The following is a 27595-nucleotide window of genomic DNA, read 5'->3' as shown; positions in this document are numbered from 1 at the left end:
AAGCAGATCTAGAAACAGTAGTTCATATCTAAATCAGAACCTGAAACTGAATGCCATTTAACTTTTATCTAAAAATACAGTGTGTGCATTTTGTCTGAAACAGACTCTGTAAATAAGAAATGACATCATATTAGGTTTCTAACATTTTCTAGAAACCATCCAAAAAATTATCATAACTTATTTTTTCAATGCATGAAACATTGGCCGTGGAAAGCACAATGTGGTTTACAACCATCTAAATATTTTCTCTCTATAATCTATGCAGTAAAGCACAGTAAAATTACAGTCCCAAACCTATTGATTAATAGTCAAATTTATAATTGTTTGCATTTTAAAGTAGGTGATATATGCAGTCTGATGTGTAATTAGTACAGCAAAGAAGCATTCTGTTTCAGTTCTTACGTTAAATAGCAAATTAATGTTTCAGAGGGGTCGCTGCAGTGACTGCTGCAAAGGCTGAACCGGCAGAAGTAGCATGAACTGATATTTCTGTGCTATGAAAATTGCTAAGTCTGTGTGTGTGTGTGTGTTTGGGAAAATATCAACCTGTTCTCTATTCATTCAGACGCCTCTTGAGATATTGTCACCAAACTTAGCATGGTGGTTCTCAAAACAGAGGAGGCAGTTTTTAATCTATTTTTTTAATATGGGTGCCATTTTGAATCATGTTGGCAGACCAAAATGTTCTAAACTGGAAGCCTCTGAAGTTATCTTCTCCCAGTTTGGCATTATGGTTTCAAAATGTGCTGATTTGGACACTCGGGCATGATGGAAAAGTGGGCTTTTGGCCTGTGGTCAGATGCTATCAGATGATATTTTGAATCAAGATGGTGCACAAAACTGTTCCAAACTGCAGTGCTTTTAACCAAATTTGAAAAGAAAGAAATAGGACTGTGCATAGGATACAGCCGAAGTTCAAAGCCCGAACCAGATCAGGCCAAATTGGGCAGATCTATGGTTCATCCAAATCGAGGCAGCTGTTGGGGGCAGAGCATTGCACAAGAAGGAGGAGTGGCACAGCCCCACACTGTGCTTTGGCTGCATGTGCCTGTTCCCATCAGAGGAGCACACACATGTAATCAATCTGAGCAGGACTTAACCCTCTGTTGAAATCCTGTTGACTGTGGAGGTCTGGTTCACCAGTGTTATGCACGAGGAAAGCAGTAGAAAAGCTGATTCCAGCAAGAATGAAAATGGGGTGGGCCAAGATTTCAGAGATTCTAAGGCGGGAAGACAAGATCCAACCCTTGGACTAGGGTAGGGGGTAGGGTAGTGACTTGCAAGGGAAGGAGAGAAGAACTGGCTACCACCCCACAAGTACTTCTGAATATGTAGAGTGCACTTTCCCTTCATCAATGGGCAGCCAGCAACATGTCACTATAATGTGATTTTTGAGGAAACTGCTCCCGTTTGAGATTATATGATTGCCAGCAAGCTTGATCACCCACCCCACCCTAAGATCTCATAGGAGTGAGGGATTTTGAGTAAGTTCATAACTTCAGTTTAAGTAGGTCATCATATTAGTGATAACTTAACCTACCACATCATAGGCTTATCACATCCCTCATTTGTGTCAGACTGTTGAGTAATTATCTGATATGACTCCTGAAAAGAATCTGGCTCCACCCAGGAACATTCTGCCGCTGGTGCAAAACAGGAGAGTCCCTATTGATTCAGCTTCAAATCAAATATTATAGACTGGGAACAAACTGTAACCAGTGGAGAAACACTTGGGACTGCCTAGTTAACCGTGCAATTCATGACAAAGTGAGAAAGCTTTGACAAATAGGCTGTAACAGGTTAATAGCTAATATTATAAATAATTACGTATAATTTCAACAGCTTGTAGCCTTTGTAGGACAAATTGTTATATAATGCTGACACAGCTAAGTGTTCTTGAAGTTTACCAACTCAAAAATATATCCACTTTCCTAAAAGAGAGGGGGAAATGAATTATATGTGATTTTTAAAAACAAAAAAAAATTCTGAACTATTTGCTTGTTTTGGAAGGCGTGCTGAAAGCTAGGGGCTTTGCATCACACCCTATATTGGCAGGACTTTAATCTGCCTTTTTATTTCTTCAGTTTTTGTTGTCATCACCCTCCAATTCCAGTTTCTTTTTCCAGGCCCCATATTTATCTATGAATTTAATATGGAGGTAGGAAACTGCTTTGGTCTCTTTCCTCATAGTTATAGTATTTAGAGTCGGACAGACATCTCTTCCCTACTGATTCAGTGATAGTAATGAACAAATAATGAAATTTAAGGCAACTATTCATAGATACATTCTTCTAGCGACTGGAAGGTTCTTGCATGAAAAAGAAAATCTGTGGTTGATAACGCAATCAGGACTTCATCTGAGCAAGAGAGGTTCATCAGAGCAGGGAATTTCTGCTGCCTTGTAATCAATTTCTGCTAGCCATGATGGCTATTTTCTACCTCCACTGTTGGAGGCAGTGTGCCTCTGAATATCACTTGCTTGGAATCACAGGTGGGGAGAATACTGTTGTGCTCATGTCCGGCTTGCAGCCCTCCATTGCACATCTGGTTGGTCACTGTGAGCACAGGATACTGGAGTAGGTGGGCCTTTGCCCAATCCAGCAGGGTTCTTCTTATGTTTAATACCTGAAGTCATAAATAGATCTAAGTACGTTTGTGGTATCTTTCTTCACCAGACTGGTAGCTACAGTATCATGATTGAGGAGCAGCTTCTACTAAGAAAAAAAATGAAACTTCCACGATCCTAGGCACCTCCCCTTTTAAATGAACGACATTTGCTGACCAGGTAGCTGAAACAGATGTAAAACCAACACCCAGACACCTGAGATTCAGTTAACTCCGTGTTTCCCAAACTTGGGTCTCCAGCTGTTTTTGGTCTACAATTCCCACCATCCCTGACCACTAGTCTTGCTAGCTGGGGTGATGGGAGTTGGGTCTCTAGCTGTTTTTGGACTACAAGGTTGGAGAACACTGAGTTAACTTATCTGAGTTCTCCACTTGCATATGTATCAATAATATGACTTGCCTGCCTCTTATTAAATTTCTGTTGGACAGGAGGAACAATTCATTGGAACAGATTGGCATTTGATGAATATTCCTTGGGAACCTAATATAGGCTATGGGAACTTGCAGTTCTCAGTTTTATTCTCCAGCAAACTGGAATTCAGTCTGGCTCTGGCTCACTTCTGCTGTGAATTTCCTTGCAACATCACAATAAGTCTGCAGTTTGTGGCAACAGCAGTTGGTACTCAAATGAAATAGCACTGTGCAGTTTCTTCAAGGGGTACAACGTTTTGGATAATAACCCAATAGGTTGAGAATTGTCCCCAGAATTCCCACTTTTCTTGTAAAATAAGTAGAGATGAACCCACGGTGAATGTCAAAACAACCTCTCATTCTTTATTACCTCTGGCTTTTAAAGTGTATCCTTAATGCCAAGCAACAGGCAATTTGCAAGTTCCATGTTTTAAATTAACTATGCAAATTGACAGCCTCCCTTTTGTTTGGTATCCAAGAGAGGTGACAGCCCTAAAAATAAAGGAGCTTCTATCAGGCCAGGGCCAAACAGACTGCAGCGTTTCTAACACAGACGCCAAGGTGCTGAAAGGCTGACATCATCCAGATTCCAGTGGATGGTACAAACAAGATTGAAAGGGGTGGGAAAGAAAGTTGCCAAAGCCTAGGAGCTCTGAAGATAATACCTGAGTAAAGCTCCTAGTTATAGTAATAGTCCTTTATAAAAATTTGTCAGCATTTCTATTTTGCAAACATATTTTCATGGAGTTGTAGCTTGGCCATAAAAGTTTGTTCTGGGTGGAACTTGGCAAAGTGTTTTCATCCTGGAACACTTAGCATTCTGCAAATTCAATTTTTTAGGATCCAAGTTGCAAGCAATCCAGCTATAATAACTCAAAAAAGCTGTTTTGCTCTAACAGGGGCTTTTATCTTAATATTAGAAGCCAGATCCACAGCATGTTGCAAGACCCATGGTGACCACCCCACAAGTAATGCTGTCAGTTCTGTACCACATCTACAAAATCCACAAACAGACAGAACTGTCTCTGCATGTAGATGGACAGCAATTTCAGTGGTGGACCTCTTCTTGATGTTTACATGTATGTGCAAAGCCCAAATAATATCCATCATTTTGTTGTCACAATGGTCCAAAACAACTTTCAGGCAGGTGATACACTTGCTATGAAGTTGTTACATTAACTAATACAGCTAAATGGATGAACTTCATCAAGTGATACTAAAAAATCTCATAGTCATTGACACATTCAGCATCCTCTTGTCTCTTAGCAAACCCCTAGGTAATCCCACCACCTACTTTGAGAACCATTGTGCTGGACCAACTGCCTCAACTGGTGCCCTGCAGGTGTTTTAGACCACAGCTGCCATCATCACTGACTAATGATCATGTTGGCTGAGGCTAATGGAAGTTGTTGTCAAACAACACCAGGTGGGCACCAGGTTAGGGAAAGCTTTGGAAGATCATTTCAGGCACACACAAAATCCCAACTAATATGGTTTTCCTTCTGAAATTTTCAAGGGAAAAAATATTTTACATCTGTGCATAGTCTCTGTCATGTATCTGTTAATGGCAAATTCTAATACAATGCTCCATAGAGATAATAGCCAGGATCCAAGAGTTTCAGTAGGTGTATCCAAGGACTTAAACATGTCAAAGGGATTTTTAAAACTGTTTTCCTTTGAACAGCAGAAGCCACCCCATGCCAAATCACAAACTGCCTTTGAATCTTCACTCAGTCACAGAAGAGATTATCCACTTGGCATGACAACAACCCCAAATCCTCTTTGAGTGAGTTTTAGAGTAGATCCCTCCAGTGTGAAGTCAGTAGCCCAGTAAATGCACAGGATGAAGCTAAAACCTGTACTGTACTGTAATTACTTCTGGTCCTGTGATTACATTTTCAGTGGAGAGTATCACTGCTTTGGAAAGAAAAATAACATTTTTCAACATAGTTTGAAGCAGAGAATGTGTGCACATTACCAGCTTAAAACACAGCTAGGTGGTCCTTTGTCTCAATTCAGATCAAAGTTGGCTGGGGGGAAATGCATCAATACTACATTGTCAAGAAATAACAGGATAGATACAGATTTTGGCTATGTATGCTGCTTTCCAAACCAACAGTGGGAGCACCCTGGGTGCAGAGTAAATGGGAGTGTGAAGACAGCTAGAGTTCTGTTTGGTCATTTTTTTATCTGGCCTTCCCTCTCCATGTGTGGCAGTTACCCCAGTTCACTCCCAACCCCTGCTAAAAAAAAAAAAAAAGACCCTGCCAACCTTTCTTGCCTGCTCACTCCTTTCCAGTAGTCAGAGCCCTGATCTGTTTTTTACCTTAACTCCTCCATTCACCTGCACATTTATTCCCCATTGCCTATTCCTTTTCAAACCATTTCCTTTTGCCACATAGGGCACATCCACAACCGTACGTTTAAAACATTTCACTCACATTTAAAGCACATAGCTTCCCCTACCCAAAGAATTCTAGGAACTGTAGTTTGGTGGAAGCTGTGTGCTTTAAATGTGTTAAATGCACTTTAAATATATGGCATTGCCATGACCTCAATTTCCAGTGGGCCTGCCTAGCACACCCTAGCTTCCTCCGCCCCCCCCCCCAAAAAAATACAGCTCCTCTGACATGAAGTGCTGTGAGATTGTTCAAAGGGAACTAGCCTTCACTAAATTCCCCATCTTGTACTGTGAGCCCTTTTTTCTTAAACATCATTCTCTATCTCCATGTGACTCTCCAGATATTGGACTACAGTTTGAATCATCCCAAATCATTGGCTGTGCTGGCTGGGGCTCATGCAAGTTGTAGTCCAACATCCATCTTTAGGCTTTAGGTTCTCTTTTCTTGGTCTGTTATCTTTTCTGTATCCTTCCTTTAGCTCCCTTGGCTCTGTATGTCCTGTCCATTTTGTTTCCCGAGGCCCCACAACCTCTTCCCAGCCTTTATCCTTGTTCTGTGTTCCAATTTTTTTCTCACAAAGCTGACAATATCTCCTTCCTTCACAAAATTTGGACTGAAAGCTCTTCATTGGCCAGGCCAACTGAACATTTCATGGCACCACACTTCTTCAGCAGTCAGGTCCCAACTACATATGACATTAACATAGAGGGTATCCAACATTTGTCATACTCAGAGGAGACCTGAGTATGACTTAATTTGATATCACTCATAATAATTGCAAGGGTTTTAAAAAATCATTTTGCAGTGAAAACTCTGGCACTGACGGCCAAATTAAATAGAAGCATTACTGAAAGCCCCTCCCATGGCCCAGTCCTGATCACACATAACTTGTTGCTATTTGCATTGGGAGAAAAGCACCAATTTGGTGCAAGTAGATACTTTCCTTCCAATGCAAATGGAATGTGGATTTGGACTGTAGCAGATACAAAGGGTTAAAGCCATTTTCATACATCCTGCCCCCACCCTGGATAGGATCCCACAACATCTACTATTTGCATGAGAATACCATGTCTAATTTGGTCCATGCTATCAGAGGTTTCACTGCAGCAGGCGCTGTGAATTGTATAAGACATTGTAGCAGTGATGCCCAGCAAAACATTCTAAGATGGTACAGTAGTAAATTTGGTAACAGTTGGGAGGGGCTGTTAAACATGATTTTTGCACGTATATGGTGATCTTGTAAACCAAAATATAACAGACTGGAACCATTTGCATGCAGGAAATCAGCTGGACTAAGGATAACTCAACTGAGATAATTTCAAACTAATATTCAGATTTTAAAATGACAATGTATAGTGAGCAATTAGTCGGCTATTGCTAAACTGGTATTAGCAAGAAATTTGGAGACAGAAAACTCTTGAAGATTTGGGTCAAAAGACAGTAAGCCAAAGAATACAACAAAAAATGTTCTTATTAATCTGGAAACAATTTGTGAATTAAAAAAAAGCTATATGCTGAATTTCTTGTATTAGATCATGTGTTGGCTTCACATCTTAAAACTGGAATTAACATGAGGGAGGAGGCACAAGTTCAAATTGGGAGTGCTGAAGACTTATGGAACAGTGTGGGCTGTGCCAAGCTATGCTGAGTCACATTGTGTACATCCATTAAACAGCTCAGCCAGCCAAGTCTGTACAAACAAAACTTCACATGTATTGGCTTCTATACATTAAAAATGGTGCTGTGAATTAATACAGAAGGTCAAATTAGACATGGCAAAATTGAATGCCTAAGTTATTGTCACTCTTCATAGGTAAAGGTAAAGGTACCCCTGCCCGTACGGGCCAGTCGTGTCCGACTGTAGGGTTGCGTGCTCATCTCGCTCTATAGGCCGTGAGCCGGCGCCGTCCGAAGACACTTCTGGGTCATGTGGCCAGCGTGACGAAGCTGCAGCTGGCGAGCCAACACCAGCGCAGCACACGGAAACGCCGTTTACCTTCCCGCTATAAAGCGGTACCTATTTATCTACTTGCACTTAAGAGTGATTTCGAACTGCTAGGTGGGCAGGAGCTGGGACCGAACGACGGGAGCTCACCCCGCCGAGGGGATTCGAACCGCCGACCATACGATCAGCAAGTCCTAGGCACTGAGGTTTTACCAACAGCGCCACCCGCGTCCCGCTGTCACTCTTCATTTTTTGGCACAAATCAATAGGACATAAAGTCACACGTTTTGCCTGCAAACCACTGCATCTGGCTGTTCCCTCTTCCCAAGTAGACTTAATTCTCACTAGGGGGAAAAAGCAGCTAGAGTCTACTAGTTTGGGGGCAACCAGCGGCGGTGGGGAAAAGATTCACTGCAATCCATAGTGATGTAAAAACACATGCTTTATATGAATTTATTGCTGTGTAACCCTTAATTCTAGTTTGAATTGGCGTGCAGCTATCAATTCTAGCAACCTCAAACCCAGGTTAGGCTCTTATTATAAGGTCTGATACGCTATGAACAACTTATGAAATGCCTAACTTCATATATGCCACAGCTTGTCAGTAGCAATATGCATCTGTGAAATGGATATCGTTAATATCTAAAATATGTTTTATATAAAAAATTAAACATTAATAAAATTATTATTCTTTTATTAAAATTCTTTATTTAAAAACCATTGAATTTTTTCCTCAGTATAAATGACTCAGTGAAAGGAAACCTGTTTTTTTTTTTTTAATAATTGAAGGCATGATAAATTATGCCAGTGAGAGCTATAAACAATAGAGAGACTACAGTTTTTTGGATAAAATGAAATGATCAGGACTAGATTCCAAATTTCTCAGAGTTTAACATTTTTCTTCTCTTTGTGGTGGTTCATGTGTGTGTTCACTTTTGGTCTTGAGTCACTGAGACTCAAGCCTGTCTTCAGAACACTCAATGCCGTTTATATCTTTCTATGCCAGATGATAGAACCAGATGCATATATATAAAAAAGGGCAAGGATTTTATCCTTTCAACAGCTTAGGGAAGTGGTGGTGTTACAAGGTGCCAGTTCTCTCTTGAGGGTATTGCACTGACATGTCACATTATGCTGCTGTTCCTCAATACTCTGAAAAGCCCTTGTTTCTGTTGGTAACACCGTCACTATAGATATCTATTTGTCATTCTGTTTACAAGCCCATTTGTCCCTTCCATATTTACTAGCTCCTGCTATTTTATGTGTACTTCTAAGCTCATACCACATTGTTTTCAAGGTCACTGAGTAGGAGAGAATGCAGTGTGTGTGTGTCTGTGTGTGTGTGTGTGTGTGTGTGTGTGTGTGTGTGTGTGTGTGTCTGTGTATACTTTAAAAAAAGAGTTCCCATTCTCTTACTAACAGCTTCAACCTGTAGCTCTTAATAACTTGCGCAGCATTTAACATGGCCAAGTTTGTTACTGAAGTTTGGGTACTTGGATCAACCATTTAACTGTAATATTTTGCTGTCAAAACTTGGTAATTACTATGTGTGGGGAAAAATGCTGCGTAGTGCAAAAATGATACAACCACTCAGATATTAGAAATATGGTTTATGAGCTGTGTCCTTTTGAACATTGCCTCCTAGCCTGTTCTGTTCCAAACCGTTGCTCTTTATAACTCTAAAACTAATTACTAATGGTGTTTTAAGGTGCTGCCACTTCAGGCAATATGGTGCTGCTACAGCCACAGAAATCTGGTTGATGCTAGTCTGTGGAAGCAACTTGTCTCTATGTACTTGGAAGAGTTGGTTTTTTGATCACGATGGGCTTCCTGCTGAGATTTTGTTCTGATTAAGTCAGGGGATCCATTGTCTGCAAATCTGAAGCAGATTTTGTTTTGCCAGCAAAACCAGGGAGAACAACAAGATTTGGTATTAAGTGTAAATTCATGCCAAGAGACAACTGATGAAGACATTTATAGTTTGTCATAGTTGGACAAGGACCCAAGTTTGACCAAAGGCTATCACACAGTTTATTTACATTTAGGTACAAACATGAACTAGTGGGTTTTTTCTTCCTTCCTTTGCTACTCATAAAAGCAGCCCTGGTGGATTAAGCGAAAGATGCATCGAGTCCAGAATCCTGTTTTCACTGTGGCCAACCAGCCAAATGCCTATAGTAAGCCCCCAAGCAGGGCCTGAATGCAACAGCACTCCCTTCATGTGCTATTCCCAGAAATATGCTTCCAACGATGGAAGGATAACATAGCCAACATGACTAAGGTAAGGGTAAAGGTACCCCTGAGGTCTAGTCGTGGCCGACTCTGGGGTTGGGGCGCTCATCTCACTTTATTGGCTGAGGGAGCCGGCATGACTAAGCTGCTTCTGGTGAACCAGAGCAGCACATGGAAACACTGTTTACCTTCCCGCCAGAGTGGTACCTATTTAGCTACTTGCACTTTGATGTGCTTTCGAACTGCTAGGTTGGCAGGAGCAGGGACCGAGCAACGGGAGCTCACCCTGTTGGGGGGATTCAAACCGCCGACCTTCTGATCGGGAAGCCCTAGGCTCTGTGGTTAACCCACAGCGCTACCCGCGTCCCAACATGATTAGTAGCCATCAATAGCTATTCTCCATGACTAGCTAACATGACTAGTAGCCATCAATAGCTATTCTCCATGCCAAACTTCTTCTAAAGTCATCTAAGCTGGTGGCCATCACTACATCTAGTGAGAGAAAATTCCATAGTTTAACTATGGTGTTGTACAAAAAAAGTGCTTTTTCTCTCTCTGCCCTGAATCTTCCAACATTCCGCTTCATTGCATGATCCCAAGTTCTAGTACGATGCATAAGCTTTTACACATCTATCATGCCCATCCTTATTTGAAAATATAACACACTGTTTTGCTACACCAGTCAATATACCACACTGTTCTTATTAGTGTGTTACAGTATTTCTGAACACCAATTCTGCCACATTTACTCATGACAAGTGCCTTTGTGAGTAATCATACAACTCCCCCCCAAACACACACATCCAGTGTTAAAATCATTGAGTTGGGTGAGGGGTTTAGACCATCTAATAATGTCTTGCCCAACCTGATGCCCTCCAAATGTTTCTTTCTTTCTAGGAGGATTAGAGACTTCTTTAAAAAAATGAAAGCTCAGAGTCTGGGTCTCCTGTTAGGGGTACCAGTGAAAGCCTTTGTGGGCATCATGGCACCCATAGGTGCTGGGGTGGCAACTCCTGCACCAGGTACTGTACATTTTTTGGAAAAGGCTTAGCATGAAAGACTGACAATCTAAGCTGTATCTTCTAAGCAGCCCTGAAAAAAATACAGAAGTGTAAAATACAGGCACAATATATTCAGCTGTGCAAATATAGCCACGCCAAGAACGATAACATTAATGTCTGCCTTCTTAACACCAGTTCTCTTAGAATAATTTTAAAACATACAGTAAAGAAGAAGTCAGAACTAATGCACAGCCTATCTGGAAATGACACTATTTTAAAAGAATACAAGCAAACAATTATGAAAGTCCCCAATATAAATGTGCTCTTTTTTATTTTGTTTCACTTTTATAAGTATCAGCCAAGGCCAGTTTGGCTGGTTGTGGGCAGGCAGGCCTATGTAAGTGGGCCTAGAAGACAATATTTTAAGAATCTTATGGCTTTCAAAATGCCACGGACTTATTTGTTTGTTTTCAGCAGTTCTTTTTTAGGGGGGGGATGCAGAGGTACGCATACCTCTAAACATTTTGTGAATCTAAGTTTGGCCTCATTGAGGGGCAGTATTTCAATATGAGTAGGAAAATGAGAGTACCCCTAAACATTTTTTTAAGGGAAAAAGCACTGGTTTTCAGTATCATCACCTGTCAGCTAAGCTGGCATTGCACAGTATATATGATCACCAGCTCTTCAATGTACACAAGTTAGCTTTAAAGTAGCAGTGACAATATGGAACACTTAGGAATTCTTATAGTAGCTGTAGTATTGTGACAAAAGATTTTGTTTTATTGAAACAGTACATTTTGGCTGTGATCCAGATAAACATAATAAAGTGGAAAAAATAGCATAATGTATATAATATTGGAAACGATCCATTTAATTGTCAAAGCTCCTGTGCAATATTTGTGGCATGGTTTTTAAAAGTATTTTTAGAGGATGGATGGGAAGTATACATTTTGTTAAAAAACAATAGTCACTCATGGCTGAGTACAGGTTTTTATTAGGCAATCACCTCAGGCAGCTGGTTTGGGTGTGATGAAATGGCAGCAAGTTGTTAGTTGTTTAATTTACTTTTATTATAATTTTATTGCCAGGGAGGGAGGCAAGGTGCATGTGTGATCCTCTGCTGGCCTTAAGGTACTGTGAACCTTGACTAGGAAGGTGGGTCTACCCGAGTAAGTACTGAAATATAGGATGTGTCCATCCCTTGAGCTCTCAATCCGCAATGGTTTGTTGCATCATATTTGGGCAGCTAGATTTTTAACAGATTTGCATTAGTGAAATTGTAAGAGTTTAGTATGTGAAAGACCGAAATCCTATACCCATCCCAAAATGGGGTGTCCTGATTGAATCGGGACAGTTGAGGGACACGACACAGAACTCAACAAAACTTACTTTTGGGTAAACATGTATAGGATTGTGCAGTTTTCATTTTTCTGTACCATTTTCCAGCTAAATTTATTCCTATACTGACCCTACAAAGCCATGAGCAATATATAGATTTAATAGAACAACAATTTCAGCTATATCTGTGTGAAATACTGCCAATGACATATGAAATTTCAAAAAGCAGGAAAGAAGCCACCAGATTGGTTTATCCAGGGGAGCATTCTGCAGGCCTTTCTTGCTTGTTTACCACTTTCTCAAACAAACTTACCCTTGTAAGGAGGGAGGAATCAGCAGTAGGGGAAAGTGGTATGTATAGACCTCACCCTTAAAGCCCAGATATGCAACAAACCAAAGATTCTAACAAGTTTTTATTTAGTTTGCAATTATGTACATGGACACTTGCAAGCCTTGTGCTCTTTTGTTACCAAGTGTGACAAAGCAACACTTCAACAAGATTTTTTTCCACTATAATTTATAGTTTAATCTTAGCCACAGATTGCATATTTTTCGACATTCTTCATGTGCAGTGACGTAGCTTCAACACCTGCATCCATCAATGCCACAAATTCTAATTATGTAACTGACATTAGCAAGATGTTCAGACAGAACAAGGAACACCCAAACATGACTGGACAGGATCTGCTTGAAGACTTGAAGAGCTGCATTTAATTGCAGCAGGCAAGACTACTTTGTTTTTTAAAATATATTTGCTTGATTACTAAAAAGTATTTCCCATTTACAGCATCTGCTTGAACACAAAATATGTTCAGTGATATTTTAAACATTTCTTTGTGCATTGCTTATTACTTGCTGGTAATTACGCATTAGTCAGTGTACAATTTCATCGTTCTCCAGTAAAAATAATTTCCCTCATTTCAACTGATCTCCATTACTAATTGACTATGCTTCCATGTTTTATTCCCAGTCCAACTGCATAAGTCACCCTCAACAGAAATGCAAGTGATCTTGGATTATGTGTATTATGTAAATCATTTCTAAATTTATATTGCACACAGCAAAGCTCTCTAACCACACAGTATAATGGGCTGCATTTTAAATTAAGGTAATGGCACAAAAGTTAGCTTTTCATATTGATTTGAATGTGACTAAAATGTTAATAACATTTTCCAGAGCCAAAATATCCATGTGTACAAAACAAACCATACTTAGCACTTGCATAGCTGAGGGGCCATGACAAAGAAGATTCTAGGTTTTATAGATACCTGCCACACTTCAGTCAGCAGAGCAGGGGTGGCTTAAGACATTTTGGCACCTGAGGCAAACCTCCAAATGGTGCCACACTCCTTCCAGGGAAGAAGGGTTGAGTGACGATCTACATTAGGAACAAGAGAGGAATAAAGATCTACATCAGGATTTGCTGCCCCTGTGAATCCTGTCACCTGAAGCCTCATGGGTGGGTCGTCCCTTAAAAAAAAAAAATCTCAGTTCAGAGTACAGGTGGGGAGGGACTGGAGAGAGGGACGTTGTTATGCTTGGAAACTGAATCCACCAATAGAATAAAACAGTAAAGCTATATCTGGGCTGTACCAGTGGTATGTGGCTGGCATGGATGCTTTTTTAGAGGGTGGGGTGAATGGGGACATTTGCCCTGGACCAAAACCAGAATGAAAACAATGCTTCCTGCCTTAACTCTGATCTTGTGCCAAGAATAATAGCACCCAGCAGTGCCCATAGAGAGTTTACCTTAATGATGGATCCTGTGTTTGTTTTCTCGTTAACTACATGGAAGGTTTGGTGAAGTAGGAGCATAAAGGTTTGAAATCTTACATACTGTCAGCAGCTAGAAGGTTATGTAGGGAGAAATGGAGAGTTTTGGCTGTACCATCTGCAAATAGAATGGCTTAACAAAGTATTGGACAAAACAAAACAAATTCCTTCCAGTAGCACCTTAAAGACCAACTAAGTCAGTTCTTGGTATGAGCTTTCGTGTGCATGCACACTTCTTCAGATACAAAGTATTGGAGTTTGGCTTCATGACCAAGTTAACAGATAGATTCAGGGAAGAAAAACAATGACAATGTAACTTTATGGCAAATTGGATTGATTTTATTGAATAAAGTAAAAAAATACTGTTGCACGCCACCCAATCTTCAAGCAGTGTGAGATTCCAGGGTTTCCTTGCGCTTACCCAGGGTTTGGTTTCCTTAGAATGAGGAACAGTGGAGACAGATGTCTTTATGATATATGGTTTATTTACACAAAAATGCAACCTGAGCCCACCCCCCCCCCAACTCTGGCTTTTGTCTTTCTCAATACCAGCCAGGTGACTTAGAGGTCCCACCTATTCTTCCTTTCTTATACTAATGACTTGTATTTAGGGCCCTTAACTCACCAAGAAACTTCCCTGTCTTCTTCAACAGTGGAATCTCCCAAACTCACGACAATACATTCAGCAGTAAACCCTAATATAATGGGTTTTGAGGTTATGGTTTACAAGTTTTTGATAGTAGGGACATCTTTGTTATTACCATATGTAGGCAACTCCACTGGAATATAGTTTGATTATATAGCTACTAATAATAAGCTTAATATGATTATATATTAATCAGGGTAATTTAAATGAATAACCTCCAACCATAGTTTCAGCCTCTATCTCTCTCTCTCTCTTTGAAAGCCTATGTGTATTGAATGGTATTATACAGGATGTATAACAATGTTTATATTTTGTAACATATTGCAAAACTCATTTAAAATGGGAAGAAAAAGGAAATCCATTTCATATTGCTGCTCTTTTGACCTTTTGCTCCAGTTGTCAAAATGGCCCCTATTTCAGTATGCAAACAGCATAGCAAAGCTGGGGGTGAGGGCACATCAGTACAGTGGTACCTCAGGTTACATACGCTTCAGGTTACATATGCTTCAGGTTACAGACTCCACTAACCCAGATATAGTTCTTCAGGTTAAGAGCTTTGCTTCAGGTTGAGAACAGAAATCGGGCTCTGGCGGCGCGGCGGCAGCAGGAGGCACCCTTTAGCTAAAGTGGTGCTTCAGGTTAAGAACAGTTTCAGGTTAAGAACGGACCTCCGTAACAAATTAAGTACGTAACCCGAGGTACCACTGTACTGGAATCAACACAAAAATATCACAAACGGGCTTGCAACAATGAGAATTACAAAATAACTATATGGCAACTATATCCCACCCCTTGTCAGTCAGCCAATGAAAACCCTTTCAAGAACAATAACAAGTCACAATTCTGGCCGTAAAACATCAGTCATTATTTAGCCAGTTGGAAGTTGTATGTCTTCAGGGCTTTCTACAGGGCTTGAAGCCTGAAGGCCTTGCATAGATCTGCTGACAGGGACCTGGGGAAAGCTAGTTCAAGGGAACAATAAGGAAGTAAAATAGGTGACAACTTATCCAATCCTATACTGTACACACTCTCATAAAGTCCTTTGAACTAAATAGGTTTTAATTGAGTAGACATGCATAGGATTGGACTAGAAACGTTATTTATCTACAGTATATTTAATGCCACTCTTTTCATAGAGCACTCAGAAGAGTTTATATCAATGAAAGTACAATACAATAATCACAAAGCATAACAAAAACTAAGAAGGGAATACAATTTAAAAAATCAATGCAACCCAGTTTAAAAACAGCAGAAATTACACATTCCAATACAAACATTTTTAATTTTTGTCTAAAGGACAATGAAATATTTGACAAATCAAACTTCTAGCATTGATTTCACTTCCTTTAGCTTGGTTTACTGATGAAATAAAAACTTTCTGCGTTCTTTCAGTTTAGTGTTTTCCAGTTTTAAAGTATGAGATGCAGACTCTGTACACAAAAAATAAAAATAAACTCAAAACAAATCTCAGCACTTGAAAGTTTCCTTTGCTTACTATAATCATGTAACCACAGAACAAAGAGATGATCTGAACCATCTGCTACCAAGATTAGTAAATTTACCAGAATTCACTAAGATCTCTTTTGTGCTTAACTTTAATCCTATCAGCAGTTATGTATTATAGCTCAGCAAGCTGTCTGTTTCCACAAAGGAAACCTAAACAAAAAACAAAATACCCTACTTGGAAGAAACTATTAAACAGCCGAGAATGGATGAGTATACAAGATTCTATCCTGAAGAATACAATACTATGAAGAGAAAAAATTAGATTGGGAAGGTCCCAGCTTCCATACTCAGCATCTCCAGATAGGGATGGGAGAGATCTTTGTCTAAAAGCCAGAAGAGCTGCTGCCAGCCAGTGTAGGGAATACTGATCTAGATGGACCAATGGTCTAACTTGACATATATAATCATGGTGCTGCTACTACATCATATCTATCCACCCAAAGTCCGCCATGTTGCTTCAGCTTTGGGAAGATCAGTGCTTTTTCGGGGGGGGGGGGGATGACGCAGGGCTACACATATCCCTAAATATTTTGTGAAGCTAAGTTTGGCCTCATTGAGTGGCAGTATTTAGATATGAGTAGGAAAATTAGAGTACCCCTAAACATTTTTTGAATTATGGTGTTGGAGGAGACTCTTGAGAATCCCATGGACTGCAAGAAGATCAAACCTCTCAATTCTTAAGGAAATCAGCCCTGAGCGCTCACTGGAAAGACAGATCGTGAAGCTGAGGCTCCAATACTTTGGCCACCTCATGAGAAGATAAGACTCCCTGGAGAAGACCCTGATGTTGGGAAAGATTGAGGGCACAAGGAGAAGGGGACAACAGAGGACTAGATGGTTGGACAGTGTTCTCGAAGCTACCAACATGAGTTTGACCAAACTGTGGGAGGCAGTGGAAGACAGGAGTGCCTGACGTGCTCTGGTCCATGGGGTCACGAAGAGTCGGACACGACTAAACAACTAAACAACAACAACAAAACATTTTTTTTAGAAAAAAAGCATTGAGGGAGATCATGTATCTTTAGATCAGGGGTGGCTAAACCATATGTATTCATACCCTGGTCTGGTTCAGGCATTGCTCTAAATCAGAGTTTAATTTTATAAGAACTAGTTGCACCAACTATTGGGCTTGTGCGCGTGCACACACACACACTTTTTCCTCTTCCAGAACAGCCACAAAGAAAAGTTTGCCTCCATTTTTTGTAACCATAGCTGTTGCTTCCATTTTTCTCTAACCACAGCTTCTCACAGCTACAGTTCTCCTTTCAATGTCAGTTCCCTCTTGCATAAAAATAAGTTGCTTAATACAATCTGAATTTGTTAATGCTATCTGAATTTGCTTGTCAGTGGGCATTTGCTACCTGCTGTTTACACTTTAAAAAATGGCCTTAATATATTCCTGCCTTGCATTAATCTGTCTATGGTCATGTTTTTGGGAACTGCTTAAGGAGTTGTCAATCATTAACTTGAACAAACCCAGAAAAAGAAACTAAAAGACGGTAGAAAGGATTGTGCTTTAGGGCAGGCACAGAGCTTCCACATTCATTCAGATCAGTGGAAGTATTTCTATTGCTGCAGAACTTAGGGCAAGCACAGCTAAAGAATTATAGGCAAGGGAGTTCTTTCTGGAATCAGTCCTTACAAAGTGTTACATGCATGTACTAATCCTGAGTAAATTTCTGTTGTATACTGTCTATTCCCCACCACCACCACCAGGGAGTTGGTGGTAGGCAGGAAGGAAAGCCATAATAAAGGCCATTTATTAAGGCCATTTTAAGGATGAAAGATATGCGCCGTCTCCCACAGCACGAAGGCTGAAGGGAGCGTTGTTGTCAAATTTTGAGCTTGCTTACCACCACCAGCAACAACAAGGCAGTGTGCGGCCTGCAAGTTCACTTGGTATGAAAAGTTGGACCAACCTGTGTTATATGCTCCCAACTTCTCCAACTGATGGGAAATTCCATGGGCACCACAACCCAAGTTCTTTTCCGCACCACTGGAAAGTGGTATGCTTTAACACCCTCCACCTTTTCATATCACTTTACAATTTTAAAAAGTCCTTATGAAAATCCATTAGCAAATTTCTCCTAGCATACACATTTGGGGTGGTGGTGGCAGTGGCGTAGCGTGGGTTGTCAGCACCCGGGGCAAGGCAAATAATTTGCGCCCCCTAACCCATGGATTTGCGCCCCCTAACCCGCGGATTTGCCCTAACCCCAGGTGTTGCGCCCGGTGCGGCCGGCCCCCCCTGCACCCCCCACGCTACGCCACTGGGTGGTGGGCATGTTTACATTTAAATACAACACTTAGAAATTGTTGTTTTTTTAAGTGAAGAGGAAAAAAGGAAAAGGAAAAAAGGGGGGGAAAGATATAGTATATTCCTATAACAAATGTCAACAGATAATATACACATTTTTGTATACAGTTTTGCCTGATGTACCGTACATAACTGCAACTGAATTTTCATTCATGAAGTATACATATGAAACACACACACATACACACACACACACACACACACAGTACTGTAATATATGCATTGTTCATCCACATTACCAGTGCTTTTTTCCCTGGGGTACGCATACTCCTAAACATTTTGTGACTCTGAGTTTGGCCTCATTGAGGGGCAGTATTTCATTATGAGTAGGAAAATGAGAGTTCTCCTAAACATTTTTTTAAGAAAAAAATTCACATACACATTTCAAGGGGTGGCTGTGTTTTGGTTCATATAGTTTTGGAATGTGCATATTAGGGAGATGTGCATTTACATGCAAATAATCCGATTTCACCCCATCCCTATTTAAGTGCACACAAAGACACACCCCTCTGGAAATTAGATACATTTTCTCATGACTCATGCATTTAATTTTCACTGAAATGCATCAGCATTCTACCACTAAAGTTCTGTTAGATTTATGCAAGTCCTCAGCGGGGAACTCTGCAATAAACACTCAAAACTTACTATAAAAATAGTTTATTATAGGGATATCAGATTTTCTCTAAAACAGCTGACAAATATGAAATATGCTTGCTCCACTGTTTGTACAGTTTCAGGAGATCAAGATTAGCTTGGGCCTGAAGCAAATTTACTATTGAGCTTTATGTATTTGCCTTAGAACTGCTGCCCTTGAGTTACATTTACAGTTACAGTTGAACTGGGAGATGATGTGAGCACCGTTTCTCTCCTGTAACCCTACACCCCTGCCTATGCTAAAGAACAGAACATGAGATATACCACAAAGTAGAGTCACAAATAGAGTGGTGGTACTGTAGATGGAACATCAGAAAAAACAACAGACAAAAGATGCTACCCTTATCCTCATCTCATGATTCAACCATGAATTAAAAGGCAAAGGAATAATCTCCGAGTCCCAAACTATGATGTTTGCCAGTTTTTGCTAAAGCTTTTGAGGCATCTAATCATAAGCCTGCATTTTTTATCAAAGCTTATATGTTTGATCAGGGCTTGTATTTTAAAATGAGCTTAAAGATTTTCAAATGTTTCATGCCAGGCAGAAGACCAGCTGCCTAAAAGAACCTTGGCAAGATGTTTTTCCTCCTAGACAAGGGGGCCCCCTGATTTATAGCAGAAAACAATTCTCAAAGTCGTAAAAAGGGAATTACAGGCTGAGAGCCAAGGTTACACTGACCCTACAAATTAAGGGTTGGTAAATAGTAAAATGAGCCATATCTTCTTCCTAAAGTTAAAAAGGCCAAGAGCAAATGGAAAAGAAAGCAACTGGCTGGAAGGGGAGTGTAAACAGAAGAAGAGGCTTTTTCTTTCCTCTTTTATTTTGAGGCTGTAAACTGTTCCTTTTCACTTTGAGAAGGTTTATTCTTTTAAAAGGCTACCTATGATAATGTATGAAATATATTAGCTTAAATGTAATTATGCAAAGGATCTAGAAAGAAAGAAATGTTAAATTCTTATTTCATAGAGTCATATTGCAATAGGAGACCAGAGGGGCAAATGAGCCCAGCCTCCTGCCAGACAGGAGACGCCATCGAGCACTCCTGATATATGGTTGTCAGGCCTTTTGTTTAGAGACCTCCAAATGAAGGAGATCTTTCAATGATGATGTGAACTCAAGATCCTTGAAGATAAAAAGTTAAGATTAACCATCTGTTTTGGAAGGCAATAGGGCAAGGAGGGCAAGAGGTGAGCTGGTAATTAAGATTCCTTGTTGAGACACATGTAAGATATATTACTACTTATTTGTCATTTATAGATATAAGAATATATAGCTCTTTGTGTCCCATAAAAGGGCGAAAGGAAATGGGTGTATCTTTTGTGATTGGTTCTAGCAAACAGCCAATAGGAATTTCAACCAGGCTGATTGGACAGAGGCAGCCACAGGAGGAGCAAGGGGGCTGGATTAAGGAAATATAAGTGCTGGCCAGAATGGCAGGAGGCCAGGCCAGAGCTTGGTAACCATATACCACTGTGCCTCTCATTTATTTGTCTGACAAATAAATTACTATTTTAATTTCTCTATTGCTGCGTTGAATATTTCATTCCAGCTAAGCGTTAACCACAAGCAGGGTGCTACACTTTAAGAAACCAGCATTTTTAAATTGCTTCAACTAACGTTAGATAATAAAACATGTCGCTAATAAGGCTGCAAGTACTTCGGTTTAACTTGAGGGGGAAACACACACGTGTACACAAACACGTGTATTCCCCATGTGCAGAGTTCTTAATCCAGGCGGCATATCTGTTTTAGGAAGTTAATACTTGTCGCACAACATAAGGGAAAGAAACATATACCAGGTGCAGTGGTACCTCGGGTTAAGTACTTAATTCGTTCCGGAGGTCTGTTCTTAACCTGAAACTTCTTAACCTGAAGCACTACTTTAGCTAATGGGGCCTCCTGCTGCTGCTGCTGCTGCTGCACCGCCGGAGCACGATTTTTGTTCTCATCCTGAAGCAAAGTTCTTAACCCGAGGTACTATTTCTAGGTTAGTGGAGTCTGTAACCTGAAGCATATGTAACCTGAGGCACCACTGTATTTTGTGCTGTTCCACACATAATCAGACCCTTGGAAGCAAATCTCACTCCCTCTTGTGTACCTGACCGCCATTCTCCTGACAACCATTCTATGATGAATGGATTCTGATGAAAGGCGAATGAGATTCCTAAACCTTATGTGAAAAGGTGGTAAATTCAGCAAACACATTTTTTCTCCCTGCAACATAGTGAGCTGTGCCTGCCAGAATCCTGTTTCCTACACAAAGAGGCAGGAGGTCACCCAATTTATTGAAATGCCAATAAGTATTTGATTTTTTTTAAAAGCCTTTCTTTTTGGCATGGGTTATTTAAAGATGGGATATTTCCAAAATAATTTCTTCATTTCCCTTCCACTTTCTTGACTTTTTTGTTTTTGAAAGAAGCGTTTGCAGTGACTTCTGAAAATGCTGACATGTCCATTTTATCATTATTTATGATGTTTTTAAAAACTAGAAGCAAACTGCCCTGCTAAAATATAGAATTGGTAACATTTACAAGACAACTGGGAAAGCCTGATAAACACCAGTGGGCTACTGCATGCATTGTCTGAAATGCACAATCCCCCTTTTTGTCAATAGTTGGTGCTACTTAGCCTTTGAGATAGCACCTCTTAAATCAATACATCCTTTTTAATTTTTAATGTCCCCCTGCCATTAGCTCATTCTCATGTCCCCTTTTTATTGCTTATCAAAGCAATTGGCTATGACCTTGACATTTTTTCTGTCTCTCTTCCCTTCCCTGGTTTTTGAGCAAAGCTCGTGTTTCAAGCACAGAAATCCCTTTCCAGTGATTTGACAACCCTCTTCCAGTCTAATGCTTTCAGGTGTGTACAGTGCATTGTTTTGCTGAAAGGCAGCTTTACGGTTCCCAGGATAAGGTATATAAAGCCTGGGTTATGGGGCTCTTCACAATCCCATTCTTGTCATATGTAAACAGCCAGTGGCATATGATCAGAGACACTTTTGTTTCACCATTATTGCAGGAAAGAAAGAAACCAAGGGCTGCGCATTATTTAATGAGATGACATGGCACAAACATGTGTTCCCCTCTTATTATTTCTTCTCATTCTGATTTTCTCTGAGGAAGTTTGGGGAAATGGTCCATGTTTTTATCTCCTCGATTGCAACAAGTCAGGTTGAGGCTTTTATGCTTTTCAAAAGCTTATTTCACACTCTCATGTTTTCAGGAATATTAACACAGTGTGTGTGTGTGTGTGTGTGTGTGTGTGTGCGCGTGCGTGCAGGTGCACACACATACACAAAATTTGCATAAACAACGATCATAGAAATGATACATATAGGTAGACCAAGTCTTCTCATGTCAATTGCTTATCACAAAAAAACAGCAAATTTGCAGCAATATCTACAACATATTCTTGGTTCGTGGATTAGCTTAAACAAAAGCAAAGGGGAATCAGGATAGAACAGAATTAACTCATAACATTCAGCATCACATAGCTAAACACCTAATCACTTACCCTTGTAGTTGTGCTTAGTTAAGTATGAATAATAGTCATTTTCTTCTTTGTCCTCATTAGTCTTCAGCCCAACAAAATTCTAGATGGAGCCATCACAGAGATAATTTCAGGAAGCAACGTGGGAGCTCTCTCTCTTTCTGCTCTTTTAGAAATGGCAGCCACTTTTTGGCATGCTGTGCCATATATCAGCAATTTTGTGTTATTCCACACACCCTCACCAGATGTTTTGTGACTGGCATCCAGAACACTTTCTCAAAATTCCAGATGTGCCCACATACCCAAAAGGTTTGGTGACCCCCATGACTTTGTTTTATTTGTTGACTGTCAATGGACTCATCAAGCCTTATTTTCAAAAGTCTGTACCTTCTGATTTCAGAAACATGTTTTTACAGTTCCAACGAAGAATCTAAATGGGTAGATTTAAGAAATTATGGACTCTTAGTGAAAGTACATTGCAACAAGAAAGGAGGAAAGTGTTCATCATGCTCTCATGAGACAAATCCTGGCTCAGAAGACCACTTTTGGAACTGAGTACAGAAGTGTGTGTGGCTGAAAACATGTATTGGATTCGTTACAACTCTAGCTTGGAAAATTCTGGCTTCCCTAACAAAAGGAGAGAGGAAAGAAAATGGAACTGGGGGGGAAAGGCAGCCTGGAGAGAAAAATGTAACTCCTTTCCAGCATTTAGCACCTTCTCAATTTTCCTCAGTGTCCATTGCTCCATGGCAAACATAAGACCTTCTATCATTATAAATGCTTCCTTAGGAAAATTATACTGTTATAGCAAAGGTAGAGATCCCAAAACTTGCTATACAGCTAGCAAAGATCCACCCACTATAGGCTCAGAATCAGGGACATTGGCTCCCCAATTACTGGCTGGGGTTGCTGGCTGGCGCCGTGGCAAGTGTGGGTGTGGTGTGCTGGGGGCGTCTCAGAGAGAGGCACTTCTGCTGCAAGGGATTGCAGCATTGGAGAGGGGCACCGCCACCTCTCCAATTCCACCCCCAGGTCAGGCTTGACTGGGGGGAGGGGGTAGAGCTGCAAGTGATCTCAGCATCAGAGGGGGGTGGTGCTGCCACCTCTCCACTGCCTGTGGCCAAGTGGCAGATACACCCTTCCCTCTTGGCTGGCCCAGGGGTGGCCATAAGGAGAAGGAGCTGCTGCCACCATCGCCCCAGCCCCAAAAGTGCAACTTCCCTCGATGAGGGAACTGTGGTGGGGGAACCCCCTCAAAAATGTGCCCAGGGCAGTGGCCCCCCATGCTACTCCACTGCTGAGAATGTAAGCAAACAAATACAGTGTCCAAGTTATGCCTGTGTTGCAGTACTTGTGAATGAATTGAATGAGCTTTTCAGTGGATATTGAGGGGACATTCCTTCCAGATTCTTAGGAACTTAGCTCTATGGATTATCTAGGTCAGGCATAAGCAAACTCGGCCCTCCAGAAGTTCTGGGACTACAATTCCCATCATCCCTGACAACTGGTCCTGTTAGCTAGGGATGATGGAAGTTGTAGTCCCAAAACATCTGGAGGGCCGTGTTTGCCTATGCCTGATCTAGATACTGTGGAAAGCAAATTAAAGAAAGGAATTGAATAAATAAGAAATTATGGCAAAAGACTTGTGATTAATCTGACTGAACAAGCCATAGACTTCATTTGCAAGTCTCTTTGGTAACAGTTATTGCAGCAGAAAATATATTTTCTCAGTGACCATAGTGCCAATTACCGTATTTTTCGCTCTATAACACGCACCCGACCATAACACTCACGTAGTTTTTAGAGGAGGAAAATCCGTAGGCATGCCACCCGTAGGCATTCCCTCCATAACACGCACAGACATTTTATAGTGCAAAAAAAAACGGTAATTCCAATTGAGTGTTAAGCCCAGGTTCCAACCTCTTCTATAGAAAATTATTAATTGCTTGCTGTGATGACTTTGTTCCATTATCTGCTGATTAAGTCTCTCACCTTCAATCAGTCAGTCTTGGATTGCTAGTATTATGGAGTTCTTGAATATTTTTTAAAGTAAAAATGATTTAGATAAATATTTAGCCACGGTTCCTTATCGGATTATAACAACTCTACATTTACCTGATTTAAGGTCCAAATGTTTCATTCATTAAATTAACATTTTAATTTTAGGAAATAAAATATTAGATTTCAGAATATAACAGCTTAGCATTTTCATCACTCAAGGGGTCTCCAAATGATTGTGTCAATTATCCATGATTCCCTATGTTTCCTAAGGCCACCAGCAATTCAATAAGAAAGTTCCCCAAAGGTATCAGCCCCTAGGATTTGCCATTTTAACAGGTCATTCAGTAAGCCTAAATCCTGCTAGAAATTGTATGTCAATGACAAAGGCATTAAAGTAATCATCTTTCCTTTATATTAGCCTCTTTCTGCCAAACACAAAAACCAAATCACGCATATGACCTGCCAAGTGTGCGAGACCTGATATGATTAGAAACAGACCCCTGGTTGTCATGGAAAGCCACTAAATCCCAAGCCACACATAATGGGAAGGCCTCAGCATGTCAACAGACCTGTGGATCCTCAACAACAGCCCCAAACCATCCCTGCCTCCGTCAACCAGAGCAGCACACGGAAACGCCGGAGCGGTACCTATTTATCTACTTGCACTTTGATGTGCTTTTGAACTGCTAGATTGGCAGGAGCAGGGACCGAGCAACGGGAGCTCACCCCGTCACGGGGATTCAAACCGCCGACCTTCTGATCGGCAAGTCCTAGGCTTTGTGGTTTAACCCACAGCACCACCCACGTCCCTGTAAACCACCAGAAACTGCATTCAGTCTCACATATCTAGCACCAAGCATATACTCTTGAAATCAGGGCATTTGTACAACCTGTCCTGAACCTTGGTGTACCCGGTGGCAAGTCCTGGTAGCACACAGTCCCAAAGGCAACACTAGAGTGTAGTCAGACAGTCAAATACCAGTCCAAGTCCAATATAACAAGCAAGGTCCAAAGTCAATTCATAAGGTTAGGTTCTCACCTCTGCAGAAAATCCAGGGTTGGAACATATGGGGTCAGTCCCAAAGTCACAGTCCAGTTACATTCCCAAGGCAACCAAGCAGTGGTCTTGAGTTTGCTCCTACTAAGCAGCTATGCCTCTCCACTTGATGTGACCCTCACCTGCCCTGAGCTTGATCCAGCTGAGTGACCACAAATATCCTTCCAGACCTAACGAACCTCATGATCTTCACCTGGTCTACTACTGAACTAGGCTATGTTCCCTTGCCTGCCTCAGTCTCCTGGAGTACGCTTCCTGCAAAGCCTCAGACTCTGCTGTGTCTACAAAGACGGTGGGCACCTCTGGTTCTGGTGATGTTCTCCTTCCCCAGGATCCTGTGAACTGTCTGCAAGCCCATCAACATCCTCCAATGTCCTATGAGTACCTCCTAAGTCCCCAATCTCCCCTCCTCATATTCAGCTTGTCCTGGTGTGTGCCAGTCATGGCTACACCCCTCGCTGGGATCCTCCTCCCCTTCCTTGGTGTCCTGCCAGCTTATGTCACAGCTCCAGTTAGCCGTCAGTAGCAGCTATAGCCACCATGGCAGCACCAACCTAATGTTCTAGGTCAATGCATGATGCCAGCATGCCAGCACCATTGGTTGTAATATTTCACTAATAGTGCAGTAATTGTGCTCCACTCTAAGCAGCCGTGCAGCAAGTGATCAGAAGAATGGTCCACTAGTTTATAGGGATGGGAAATCTGGTGTCATGGTTTTGAGTGGTAATCAAACTTGCAGCAGCTGATGTTTTTGTTTTGAATTGAGAAGACCATGCAGACATCTTAGTTTATTTCTGTATATGGTCTGGAGTAATTCTAAGAACTGAACCAACTGGACTTCCAGAGTTTTCCTCAGGAGAAACAGTTCCACAGCATAATTCACTGTGAAAAATCTAGAATGAAGAGCAGGGATAAATAAACTGTTTGCTCAGTTCAACATTTTGGCAGGTAAATATTCAAATTGGCAGTTCTCTAATTAACATAGACAAATTACCGACTTAATTGCCCATACATAATGGAAAACAAATGGAAAGAGCATCATTATCTATAAATTCGGGGAGGGGAGAGAGAGAGATGTTTTCAATCTAACAGAGATAAGAGTTATAGGCAGAATTTATTTGAATGTGTTAACTTCAACTATTTTTAATGTGTGTGTGTGTGTGTGTGTGTGTGTGTGTGTGTGTGTGAAAAACAAGGACCAAACATGAGCTTTATTAAGTTAAAAGTGCAAATAACTGTTCCTTATACATAGAACGTAAATATCTGCTATAAATACAGGATGATTTCCATGAGTGAATTGGTAACTATAGGTAAGAATGTGCCTTTACAAGTACCTCTAGCTTCTTAGATGAAAGGAGGCATTTGATATTCTAGCTACAGTGAAGTAAGCTCTATGGAGTCAGACTGTGAAGCAATTACTCTGGGGTGCCTGCATTGAAATAGCTGGCAATGCAATTCCAAATACCTTATTTTTACAAGAAAAGGAGGAGCAAAGGTACCTTCAATTTCACAGCATTGTATTTCTGTACAAAGGTACTTGGACTTACCGTACTTTGAATTAGTAGGGCAGAAGAGATATGCATCTAAGCAGGGGCAGCTAATGTAATGCTCTTCAGATGTTGGTGACTACAGCTGTAATCAGTCTCAACCAGCATGGTCAATGGTCTGGCATGATGGAATTATTAGTTCAATAACATGTTGACAGCGCCATGTTGGCTACTGCTGAGCTAAGAGCTAGTATCACCTTCATATTCTAGCTTCCTACCTGTCCCATGCAAGGTATGACTATAACCAGCAGCAAGTTGGACCCTTGGGTCACAAGGGAGTCAAAGGACAGTTAAAGGAGGATAAGGCTATTGAAGAGAAACTGAATAAATTATTTGCATCCATCTTCAAAGCATCTGATTAAAATGTTTTGTTGCATGTCTGTTGTAAAAACCCTGAAAACAAAGGAAAGAAGTGTTAGACCATGTTAGGGTGTAAGGAGTAGAACTGTTGAACAGCCCATGGCGGTTGGGACTGAAGGCTGTTGCAGTCCAAGACATCTGGAAGGCACCAGGTGGGCAAAGGCTGTTGTGAAATATGCAGAAAAATAAAGGCATCCTGGCCTGGGGAGCCAGGTCAGAAATAAGGATGTTCTTCAAAGGATGCTAGGCTATGTCAAAATAATAATGAGTGTTGTTTTATCAAATAAGTT

General features: G+C 40.9%; 1 long non-coding RNA gene across 2 annotated transcripts in view; it reads left to right on the top strand.

Moving 5' to 3' along the window:
• LOC309340400 overlaps nt 1-25715 on the top strand; it is a 31448-nt gene extending 5733 nt beyond the window's left edge. Inside the window, exon 3 of one of the 2 annotated variants that reach the window (XR_014155972.1) lies at nt 25636-25715. This is a non-coding gene — a long non-coding RNA (uncharacterized lncRNA). Of the gene's footprint in view, nt 1-25566 lie in introns of both variants that reach the window. The other variant, XR_014155973.1, reaches the window with a different exon arrangement.
• Nucleotides 25716-27595: the final 1880 nt, after the last annotated feature.

The sequence above is a fragment of the Podarcis erhardii genome (assembly GCF_964252035.2).
Source record: "Podarcis erhardii genome assembly, chromosome: 4".
Taxonomy (NCBI): Eukaryota; Metazoa; Chordata; class Lepidosauria; order Squamata; family Lacertidae; genus Podarcis; species Podarcis erhardii.
The sequence above is the reverse complement of the archived record's forward strand: the minus strand, read 5'-3'. Positions and strand labels throughout refer to the sequence as shown.